This window comes from Pimephales promelas, chromosome 2 (assembly GCF_988280905.1).
Source record: "Pimephales promelas chromosome 2, fPimPro1.hap1.1, whole genome shotgun sequence".
Classification (NCBI taxonomy): Eukaryota; Metazoa; Chordata; class Actinopteri; order Cypriniformes; family Leuciscidae; genus Pimephales; species Pimephales promelas.
In genome coordinates, this window is record NC_142770.1 from 28,330,291 (window position 1) to 28,339,826 (window position 9,536).

The following is a 9,536-nucleotide window of genomic DNA, read 5'->3' on the forward strand; positions in this document are numbered from 1 at the left end:
GCATTATGTACATTTATGGCTCATGGAGCCGGATGCGGAGCGTGCAAAAAAAAAAAAAGCCCCTTTTTTGACTGGCAAACCGCTGGTGAGGATTGGGGAGAGGGACAGCGTGCTTCTGACTGAAGGCCTGGGAATTCATACTTACCTGGCAGGGGAGACACCATGATCAGGAAGGTGGTTCACCCAGGGCGAGGCTCGGCCATTGCACTCTGGGTTGTGCTGACCCCTGCGAATTCCCCAAATGTGGGAATCTCGACTGCATAATTTATGGTAGTGGGGGACTGCGTTCGCGCTCTCCCCTGGACAACACTGGTTAAAAGGGCAGATTGTTAAAGCTCCACTTGAGGTTCTTTTTTTTTTTTTTTTTTTTCTCTCCACTTCTTCAATATCCAGAGGCAGTCCAGAGAGTTGAACTGCGGCGGTTGCTCGAGAGATACGAAACAGTCTAGGACCGGTCTGTGTGAGGAGGGTTTTCTTTTTTCTCCTCAATTCTTCAAATAGTCTCCAATATTTGACGGACGACTTAGTTCACAGCAGTTGTCCTGGAGGCAAAGTTGTTCGGAATGAGGAGTTCTATCATGTGGTATGAAAACATTGTGCGCGTGTGAAACGTCACGTGATATACAGCCACCCATGTTGTGTTTTTTTCTGTTTACAGCGCCACCAAGTGGCCAGTCGCCGCATTCCTCTTCACGTGACCACGGGCTGAGCCCGTACACAGGTGTACCGAGTTGGGTGCAATTGTCTCATTCCGTTGGAGAGTTATAGCCGTTTAAGTAAAGCCCGCCTCGCCCACCCCCAACGTTTTGGCGTACCGTCGCCAACGTGGATGGAAATTCCAACTGTTTCCCGATCCCTGTTGGCAGTCGGACTCCAGAGAATCTTTCTGCACCGGTTTGGGTCAGATCGGGCAAAAAACCTAGGACTAGTGTGCAAAAGTAGGTTTTTCAGAAAATCCAAAATACCCGAAAATCTCGCCAGCGCGACCACCCAATCCGAGGCATGCATCTTGTTCGGCTCGAGCCAAGGATTCCGGTGATGTAAGACACTTGGGTCTGCGACCGACGGTCGAGGAGTTACGAGCCATTTCGTACTTTTGATCGCTGCAGCGCCACCTTGGGGCCGATCGGGGCGAGCCTTGGTGAGGTTGTAGTACCGGGCCGGTCCTACCATCCCTCAGAGTTTCAAGTCTCTACCACGGACGCTTTGGTCCGCCCGCTCACTTTTAAGGCGGAATGTTGATGATCCAAAATCCCAGGTTGCACTCCAGAGTGTCGTGCTGTGCACTCTGTTGTGATCCATTTTCGGTGTCAACCAATCTGAGCTGAGCTTGTTTGCCGGCGACCTTAGACCCTCTCGCCGCGGCCCAGGTGGGCGTGGCCTTTGCCGGCTCCCCCGCCTCGGCGTCGCTGCGTCATCGCTTCTCGGCCTTTTGGCTAAGATCAAGTGTAGTATCTGTTCTTATCAGTTTAATATCTGATACGTGCCCTACCCGGGCACCACATATTAAATTGATTTTTGGTCCTGGGAGATGGAATAGGGGCTTGCTCCGTCCACTCCACGCATCGACCCGGTATTGCAGTACTTCTGGGAACGGTGCACCCTCCTAAAGTGTTCAATGAAAGAGTTGTAGTGGTCTTGTGTGGCAGAAGGTGATAATGGAGCTAGTGTGAGTGGGTGTTGTAGGTGATCATGTGCTATACTAGCCTGGGTAGAATTGTGGTGTAAAAACAAGACAAAAATGAACCCCTGTTCCTCTGTCAGTTTAACATCTGATCCATCCACTATTCGGGGACGGCGCATTATGTACATTTATGGCTCATGGAGCCGGATGCGGAGCGTGCAAAAAAAAAAAAAGCCCCTTTTTTGACTGGCAAACCGCTGGTGAGGATTGGGGAGAGGGACAGGGTGCTTCTGACTGAAGGCCTGGGAATTCATACTTACCTGGCAGGGGAGACACCATGATCAGGAAGGTGGTTCACCCAGGGCGAGGCTCGGCCATTGCACTCTGGGTTGTGCTGACCCCTGCGAATTCCCCAAATGTGGGAATCTCGACTGCATAATTTATGGTAGTGGGGGACTGCGTTCGCGCTCTCCCCTGGACAACACTGGTTAAAAGGGCAGATTGTTAAAGCTCCACTTGAGGTTCTTTTTTTTTTTTTTTTTTTTTTCTCCACTTCTTCAATATCCAGAGGCAGTCCAGAGAGTTGAACTGCGGCGGTTGCTCGAGAGATACGAAACAGTCTAGGACCGGTCTGTGTGAGGAGGGTTTTCTTTTTTCTCCTCAATTCTTCAAATAGTCTCCAATATTTGACGGACGACTTAGTTCACAGCAGTTGTCCTGGAGGCAAAGTTGTTCGGAATGAGGAGTTCTATCATGTGGTATGAAAACATTGTGCGCGTGTGAAACGTCACGTGATATACAGCCACCCATGTTGTGTTTTTTTCTGTTTACAGCGCCACCAAGTGGCCAGTCGCCGCATTCCTCTTCACGTGACCACGGGCTGAGCCCGTACACAGGTGTACCGAGTTGGGTGCAATTGTCTCATTCCGTTGGAGAGTTATAGCCGTTTAAGTAAAGCCCGCCTCGCCCACCCCCAACGTTTTGGCGTACCGTCGCCAACGTGGATGGAAATTCCAACTGTTTCCCGATCCCTGTTGGCAGTCGGACTCCAGAGAATCTTTCTGCACCGGTTTGGGTCAGATCGGGCAAAAAACCTAGGACTAGTGTGCAAAAGTAGGTTTTTCAGAAAATCCAAAATACCCGAAAATCTCGCCAGCGCGACCACCCAATCCGAGGCATGCATCTTGTTCGGCTCGAGCCAAGGATTCCGGTGATGTAAGACACTTGGGTCTGCGACCGACGGTCGAGGAGTTACGAGCCATTTCGTACTTTTGATCGCTGCAGCGCCACCTTGGGGCCGATCGGGGCGAGCCTTGGTGAGGTTGTAGTACCGGGCCGGTCCTACCATCCCTCAGAGTTTCAAGTCTCTACCACGGACGCTTTGGTCCGCCCGCTCACTTTTAAGGCGGAATGTTGATGATCCAAAATCCCAGGTTGCACTCCAGAGTGTCGTGCTGTGCACTCTGTTGTGATCCATTTTCGGTGTCAACCAATCTGAGCTGAGCTTGTTTGCCGGCGACCTTAGACCCTCTCGCCGCGGCCCAGGTGGGCGTGGCCTTTGCCGGCTCCCCCGCCTCGGCGTCGCTGCGTCATCGCTTCTCGGCCTTTTGGCTAAGATCAAGTGTAGTATCTGTTCTTATCAGTTTAATATCTGATACGTGCCCTACCCGGGCACCACATATTAAATTGATTTTTGGTCCTGGGAGATGGAATAGGGGCTTGCTCCGTCCACTCCACGCATCGACCCGGTATTGCAGTACTTCTGGGAACGGTGCACCCTCCTAAAGTGTTCAATGAAAGAGTTGTAGTGGTCTTGTGTGGCAGAAGGTGATAATGGAGCTAGTGTGAGTGGGTGTTGTAGGTGATCATGTGCTATACTAGCCTGGGTAGAATTGTGGTGTAAAAACAAGACAAAAATGAACCCCTGTTCCTCTGTCAGTTTAACATCTGATCCATCCACTATTCGGGGACGGCGCATTATGTACATTTATGGCTCATGGAGCCGGATGCGGAGCGTGCAAAAAAAAAAAAAGCCCCTTTTTTGACTGGCAAACCGCTGGTGAGGATTGGGGAGAGGGACAGGGTGCTTCTGACTGAAGGCCTGGGAATTCATACTTACCTGGCAGGGGAGACACCATGATCAGGAAGGTGGTTCACCCAGGGCGAGGCTCGGCCATTGCACTCTGGGTTGTGCTGACCCCTGCGAATTCCCCAAATGTGGGAATCTCGACTGCATAATTTATGGTAGTGGGGGACTGCGTTCGCGCTCTCCCCTGGACAACACTGGTTAAAAGGGCAGATTGTTAAAGCTCCACTTGAGGTTCTTTTTTTTTTTTTTTTTTTTTCTCCACTTCTTCAATATCCAGAGGCAGTCCAGAGAGTTGAACTGCGGCGGTTGCTCGAGAGATACGAAACAGTCTAGGACCGGTCTGTGTGAGGAGGGTTTTCTTTTTTCTCCTCAATTCTTCAAATAGTCTCCAATATTTGACGGACGACTTAGTTCACAGCAGTTGTCCTGGAGGCAAAGTTGTTCGGAATGAGGAGTTCTATCATGTGGTATGAAAACATTGTGCGCGTGTGAAACGTCAGGTGATATACAGCCACCCATGTTGTGTTTTTTTCTGTTTACAGCGCCACCAAGTGGCCAGTCGCCGCATTCCTCTTCACGTGACCACGGGCTGAGCCCGTACACAGGTGTACCGAGTTGGGTGCAATTGTCTCATTCCGTTGGAGAGTTATAGCCGTTTAAGTAAAGCCCGCCTCGCCCACCCCCAACGTTTTGGCGTACCGTCGCCAACGTGGATGGAAATTCCAACTGTTTCCCGATCCCTGTTGGCAGTCGGACTCCAGAGAATCTTTCTGCACCGGTTTGGGTCAGATCGGGCAAAAAACCTAGGACTAGTGTGCAAAAGTAGGTTTTTCAGAAAATCCAAAATACCCGAAAATCTCGCCAGCGCGACCACCCAATCCGAGGCATGCATCTTGTTCGGCTCGAGCCAAGGATTCCGGTGATGTAAGACACTTGGGTCTGCGACCGACGGTCGAGGAGTTACGAGCCATTTCGTACTTTTGATCGCTGCAGCGCCACCTTGGGGCCGATCGGGGCGAGCCTTGGTGAGGTTGTAGTACCGGGCCGGTCCTACCATCCCTCAGAGTTTCAAGTCTCTACCACGGACGCTTTGGTCCGCCCGCTCACTTTTAAGGCGGAATGTTGATGATCCAAAATCCCAGGTTGCACTCCAGAGTGTCGTGCTGTGCACTCTGTTGTGATCCATTTTCGGTGTCAACCAATCTGAGCTGAGCTTGTTTGCCGGCGACCTTAGACCCTCTCGCCGCGGCCCAGGTGGGCGTGGCCTTTGCCGGCTCCCCCGCCTCGGCGTCGCTGCGTCATCGCTTCTCGGCCTTTTGGCTAAGATCAAGTGTAGTATCTGTTCTTTTCAGTTTAATATCTGATACGTGCCCTACCCGGGCACCACATATTAAATTGATTTTTGGTCCTGGGAGATGGAATAGGGGCTTGCTCCGTCCACTCCACGCATCGACCCGGTATTGCAGTACTTCTGGGAACGGTGCACCCTCCTAAAGTGTTCAATGAAAGAGTTGTAGTGGTCTTGTGTGGCAGAAGGTGATAATGGAGCTAGTGTGAGTGGGTGTTGTAGGTGATCATGTGCTATACTAGCCTGGGTAGAATTGTGGTGTAAAAACAAGACAAAAATGAACCCCTGTTCCTCTGTCAGTTTAACATCTGATCCATCCACTATTCGGGGACGGCGCATTATGTACATTTATGGCTCATGGAGCCGGATGCGGAGCGTGCAAAAAAAAAAAAAAGCCCCTTTTTTGACTGGCAAACCGCTGGTGAGGATTGGGGAGAGGGACAGGGTGCTTCTGACTGAAGGCCTGGGAATTCATACTTACCTGGCAGGGGAGACACCATGATCAGGAAGGTGGTTCACCCAGGGCGAGGCTCGGCCATTGCACTCTGGGTTGTGCTGACCCCTGCGAATTCCCCAAATGTGGGAATCTCGACTGCATAATTTATGGTAGTGGGGGACTGCGTTCGCGCTCTCCCCTGGACAACACTGGTTAAAAGGGCAGATTGTTAAAGCTCCACTTGAGGTTCTTTTTTTTTTTTTTTTTTTTTTCTCCACTTCTTCAATATCCAGAGGCAGTCCAGAGAGTTGAACTGCGGCGGTTGCTCGAGAGATACGAAACAGTCTAGGACCGGTCTGTGTGAGGAGGGTTTTCTTTTTTCTCCTCAATTCTTCAAATAGTCTCCAATATTTGACGGACGACTTAGTTCACAGCAGTTGTCCTGGAGGCAAAGTTGTTCGGAATGAGGAGTTCTATCATGTGGTATGAAAACATTGTGCGCGTGTGAAACGTCAGGTGATATACAGCCACCCATGTTGTGTTTTTTTCTGTTTACAGCGCCACCAAGTGGCCAGTCGCCGCATTCCTCTTCACGTGACCACGGGCTGAGCCCGTACACAGGTGTACCGAGTTGGGTGCAATTGTCTCATTCCGTTGGAGAGTTATAGCCGTTTAAGTAAAGCCCGCCTCGCCCACCCCCAACGTTTTGGCGTACCGTCGCCAACGTGGATGGAAATTCCAACTGTTTCCCGATCCCTGTTGGCAGTCGGACTCCAGAGAATCTTTCTGCACCGGTTTGGGTCAGATCGGGCAAAAAACCTAGGACTAGTGTGCAAAAGTAGGTTTTTCAGAAAATCCAAAATACCCGAAAATCTCGCCAGCGCGACCACCCAATCCGAGGCATGCATCTTGTTCGGCTCGAGCCAAGGATTCCGGTGATGTAAGACACTTGGGTCTGCGACCGACGGTCGAGGAGTTACGAGCCATTTCGTACTTTTGATCGCTGCAGCGCCACCTTGGGGCCGATCGGGGCGAGCCTTGGTGAGGTTGTAGTACCGGGCCGGTCCTACCATCCCTCAGAGTTTCAAGTCTCTACCACGGACGCTTTGGTCCGCCCGCTCACTTTTAAGGCGGAATGTTGATGATCCAAAATCCCAGGTTGCACTCCAGAGTGTCGTGCTGTGCACTCTGTTGTGATCCATTTTCGGTGTCAACCAATCTGAGCTGAGCTTGTTTGCCGGCGACCTTAGACCCTCTCGCCGCGGCCCAGGTGGGCGTGGCCTTTGCCGGCTCCCCCGCCTCGGCGTCGCTGCGTCATCGCTTCTCGGCCTTTTGGCTAAGATCAAGTGTCTGGTCCCAAGGTAGAGACAGCGATCGCCTCTTGGAGGTTTTTCCGGCTCGGGTCCTTCCGTGACTTGAGCCTCAAACTTTTGAGAGGTACATTGATCCAGCTGCTTTTATTCCGGTTCGGTTTTAAGGTAAGACCTTTTTATCTATTTATTTATTTTTTTATTTATTGTTTTAAGTTTTAGGCTGTTGGTGCCTCCACCATGTCGGCTGCCCGTGCCGGCATGCGGAGGCACCACAGCGTGCGGTTTTTATTTAAAGAGGTGAATGGTAAGCTCCTGGGGTTGTCACGTCTTGACTTCTCCAGGAAGCTGATCCAGAAAACCCTCAATTTTAAACCTGATGACTTGAACTGCTTGGTAACTCTCCCCCTGAACAAAGGTTTTGATTTAAGTTTCAAAAGCGCTTCCCTGTTAACTGAATTCTGGCAAAGGTTTGATGCATGCAAAGCCCAGTTTTCAATGTTTACTGTGGAAAAACTTTCTGACAATTCACTTAAAACCGTGATTGTCAGGATGTTTAATGAAACTGTGAATGGAGAAGACATTTGTGTCTGGTTGGGTAGATTTTGCACTGTTCGGGGGCAACCAGTCAAAGTGTTAGATGAAGACGGCATCTGGAATTGCTCCTGGCGAATTCCCATTAAACAATGGGAAGACGCCGGGGGCTACCAGGGCCTGAAACACCTACCTTCAATGATTGTGTTGGGAGAGAACAGAGGCTACATTCACTATCAAGGAATGCCTAAATTGTGCAGAAAGTGTGGGAGAATGGGGCATTTAGCCGATGCATGCAATGAATTAACATGTGGGAAGTGTAGAGGAATTGGTCATACTTTTGAAGAATGTACCATTGGCAGAAGGTGTAATCTTTGTGGTGAAACTAACCATCTCTACAGAGATTGCCCTAAAAGTTTTGCCAACAAATTGAAAGGTAACAAAATGGCCGCCCCACATGTGGAACAAACAAAAGAGCAAAGGAAGGAGGAGGCGGTCCCTGAGGTTTTGGCGGGAAATTCTATTTCCCAGCCAGCCTCAGGGAGTGGGCAGGAGGAAGGAAGTGGGGCGGCCATAGGGGCGGAGCCAAGTTTTAACAGCAAACAGAGTGAGGAAGCCGTTCCCCAACAAGAGATAAGCGAAAACAAAATAGAGGAGGAGGATGTAACGGCTTCCTCGCTCTACACCGTATCGGAGGTTAGCGTGGTGGATAGTGGGGGTGAATCCGAGGGTTCACTTCCCAATGCTCAGGTGCAAAAAAGGTCTGCGAGATCTCCTCTGCTTCAAACAGAGGAGAAAAGGCTGCGGGCATCGCTCCGGCTAGATAGTACCTCCTTGGTAGATCTAGACCGTGTGTGGCCCGCAGATTCTCCCAATGAAGTCTCCTTTTTGCACGTTAAGCTAATAACATCGTCGCCGAAGGATCCACAAGAGGCCCTCTCTGTGGACTCCAAGGTGACGAGCATTTGCCCTCCTGATCCCAGTTTTTCTGGGGAAAAGGAGAAGCAAGTGATACATGACATAACATGATTTTAATGTAACTTTCTGCAGTCTTTTGGTTTTATTCTTCTATTAATGCTTGTATTTTTAACCATACTGCTCATGGCCCTCACTATCTCTACAATCAATGTGAGAAGTGTGAGGTCTACTCTGCGAGCACAGAGTGTGTTATCCTTTTTAAAAACTTTTAAGTCAGATGTGTTTTTATTGCAAGAATGTGGTTTGCCTTTTTTAACAAATTACAGGAAGTGGGAGGAGATTTGGACCCCAGGATTTTCCATTTGGAGTGGGTCCAATTTTAACAAAAATGACGGTGTTGCTATTTTAATCAAAAATCCCAACCTTTTGGTGAAGGGCAGCACTGTGGTGAGGGACGGGCGGGCAATTTTAGCAAATCTGACTTTTTTAGGTAAGGATCTTAATATTTTAAATATGTATGGTTTTACAGAAAAAAATAACAGGTATGAGCTTTTAGAAGACTCGCAACCCCACATGCTAGGCAGGGCTCCCCTAGTGGTAGCAGGGGATTTTAATTGTGTTTTATCAAAAAATGACAGAAAGAGGGTAGGAGATGATTTTAAGGTAGACAAGACATCGGTTTTATTACAAAATATAGTCAAAGATTTTAAGTTAGTCGACTGTTTTAAAACAATGCATCAAAGAGAGGAGGGCTTCACCTGGTTCAGTGGTGACGGTGCCAGAGCCTCTCGAATTGACTATGTTTTTACAAGGGACCTCCCGCCGACCGATGCTACATTGACCCCCCTCTTTTTTTCCGATCACATGATGCTGTCTTGCACTCTTTCACTTCCCACGGGTGTGACTGCAGGGGGAGGGCTGTGGAAGCTGAACTGTTCCCTGTTAGAAGACGAGGAAGTGGTAAAAGAGTATAGGGAGCAGTTCAGCCAATGGCAGACCCTCCAGGACTTTTATGACTCACGTGCACAGTGGTGGGAGATGGTGAAACATAGGACAGGACGGTTTTTTAAACAAATTGGGAGAGAAAAAAAGAATAAAGAAAAAAGACGCATGATGGGGTTGCAAAAAAGACTGCAGAGATATTTTAACCTTTTAAACAATGGATTGGATTTTACAAATGAAATAAAAGAAGTAAAGAAAGAAATGTCAGATCTGTCTGAAATAAAGAGCAAAGGTGTCATTTTAAGATGTAAAGAAAGGGAGTTAGAGGAAGGAGA

General features: G+C 49.3%; 7 non-coding genes across 7 annotated transcripts; all 7 read left to right on the top strand.

The window, feature by feature from the left end:
• Window positions 1–137: 137 nt before the first annotated feature.
• Window positions 138–302, top strand: LOC148996473 (U1 spliceosomal RNA). The gene has a single exon (XR_016150331.1). It is a non-coding gene; the product is annotated as a U1 spliceosomal RNA (small nuclear RNA).
• A 1,114-nt stretch (window positions 303–1,416) lies between these two features.
• LOC148996474 (U2 spliceosomal RNA) lies at window positions 1,417–1,607 on the top strand. Its single transcript, XR_016148495.1, has one exon. It is a non-coding gene; the product is annotated as a U2 spliceosomal RNA (small nuclear RNA).
• A 329-nt stretch (window positions 1,608–1,936) lies between these two features.
• Window positions 1,937–2,101, top strand: LOC148996475 (U1 spliceosomal RNA). The gene has a single exon (XR_016150332.1). It is a non-coding gene; the product is annotated as a U1 spliceosomal RNA (small nuclear RNA).
• Window positions 2,102–3,215: 1,114 nt separating this feature from the next.
• LOC148996476 (U2 spliceosomal RNA) lies at window positions 3,216–3,406 on the top strand. The gene has a single exon (XR_016148498.1). It is a non-coding gene; the product is annotated as a U2 spliceosomal RNA (small nuclear RNA).
• A 329-nt stretch (window positions 3,407–3,735) lies between these two features.
• LOC148996477 (U1 spliceosomal RNA) lies at window positions 3,736–3,900 on the top strand. The gene has a single exon (XR_016150334.1). It is a non-coding gene; the product is annotated as a U1 spliceosomal RNA (small nuclear RNA).
• Window positions 3,901–5,013: 1,113 nt separating this feature from the next.
• Window positions 5,014–5,204, top strand: LOC148996478 (U2 spliceosomal RNA). The gene has a single exon (XR_016149368.1). It is a non-coding gene; the product is annotated as a U2 spliceosomal RNA (small nuclear RNA).
• A 330-nt stretch (window positions 5,205–5,534) lies between these two features.
• LOC148996479 (U1 spliceosomal RNA) lies at window positions 5,535–5,699 on the top strand. Its single transcript, XR_016150335.1, has one exon. It is a non-coding gene; the product is annotated as a U1 spliceosomal RNA (small nuclear RNA).
• Window positions 5,700–9,536: the final 3,837 nt, after the last annotated feature.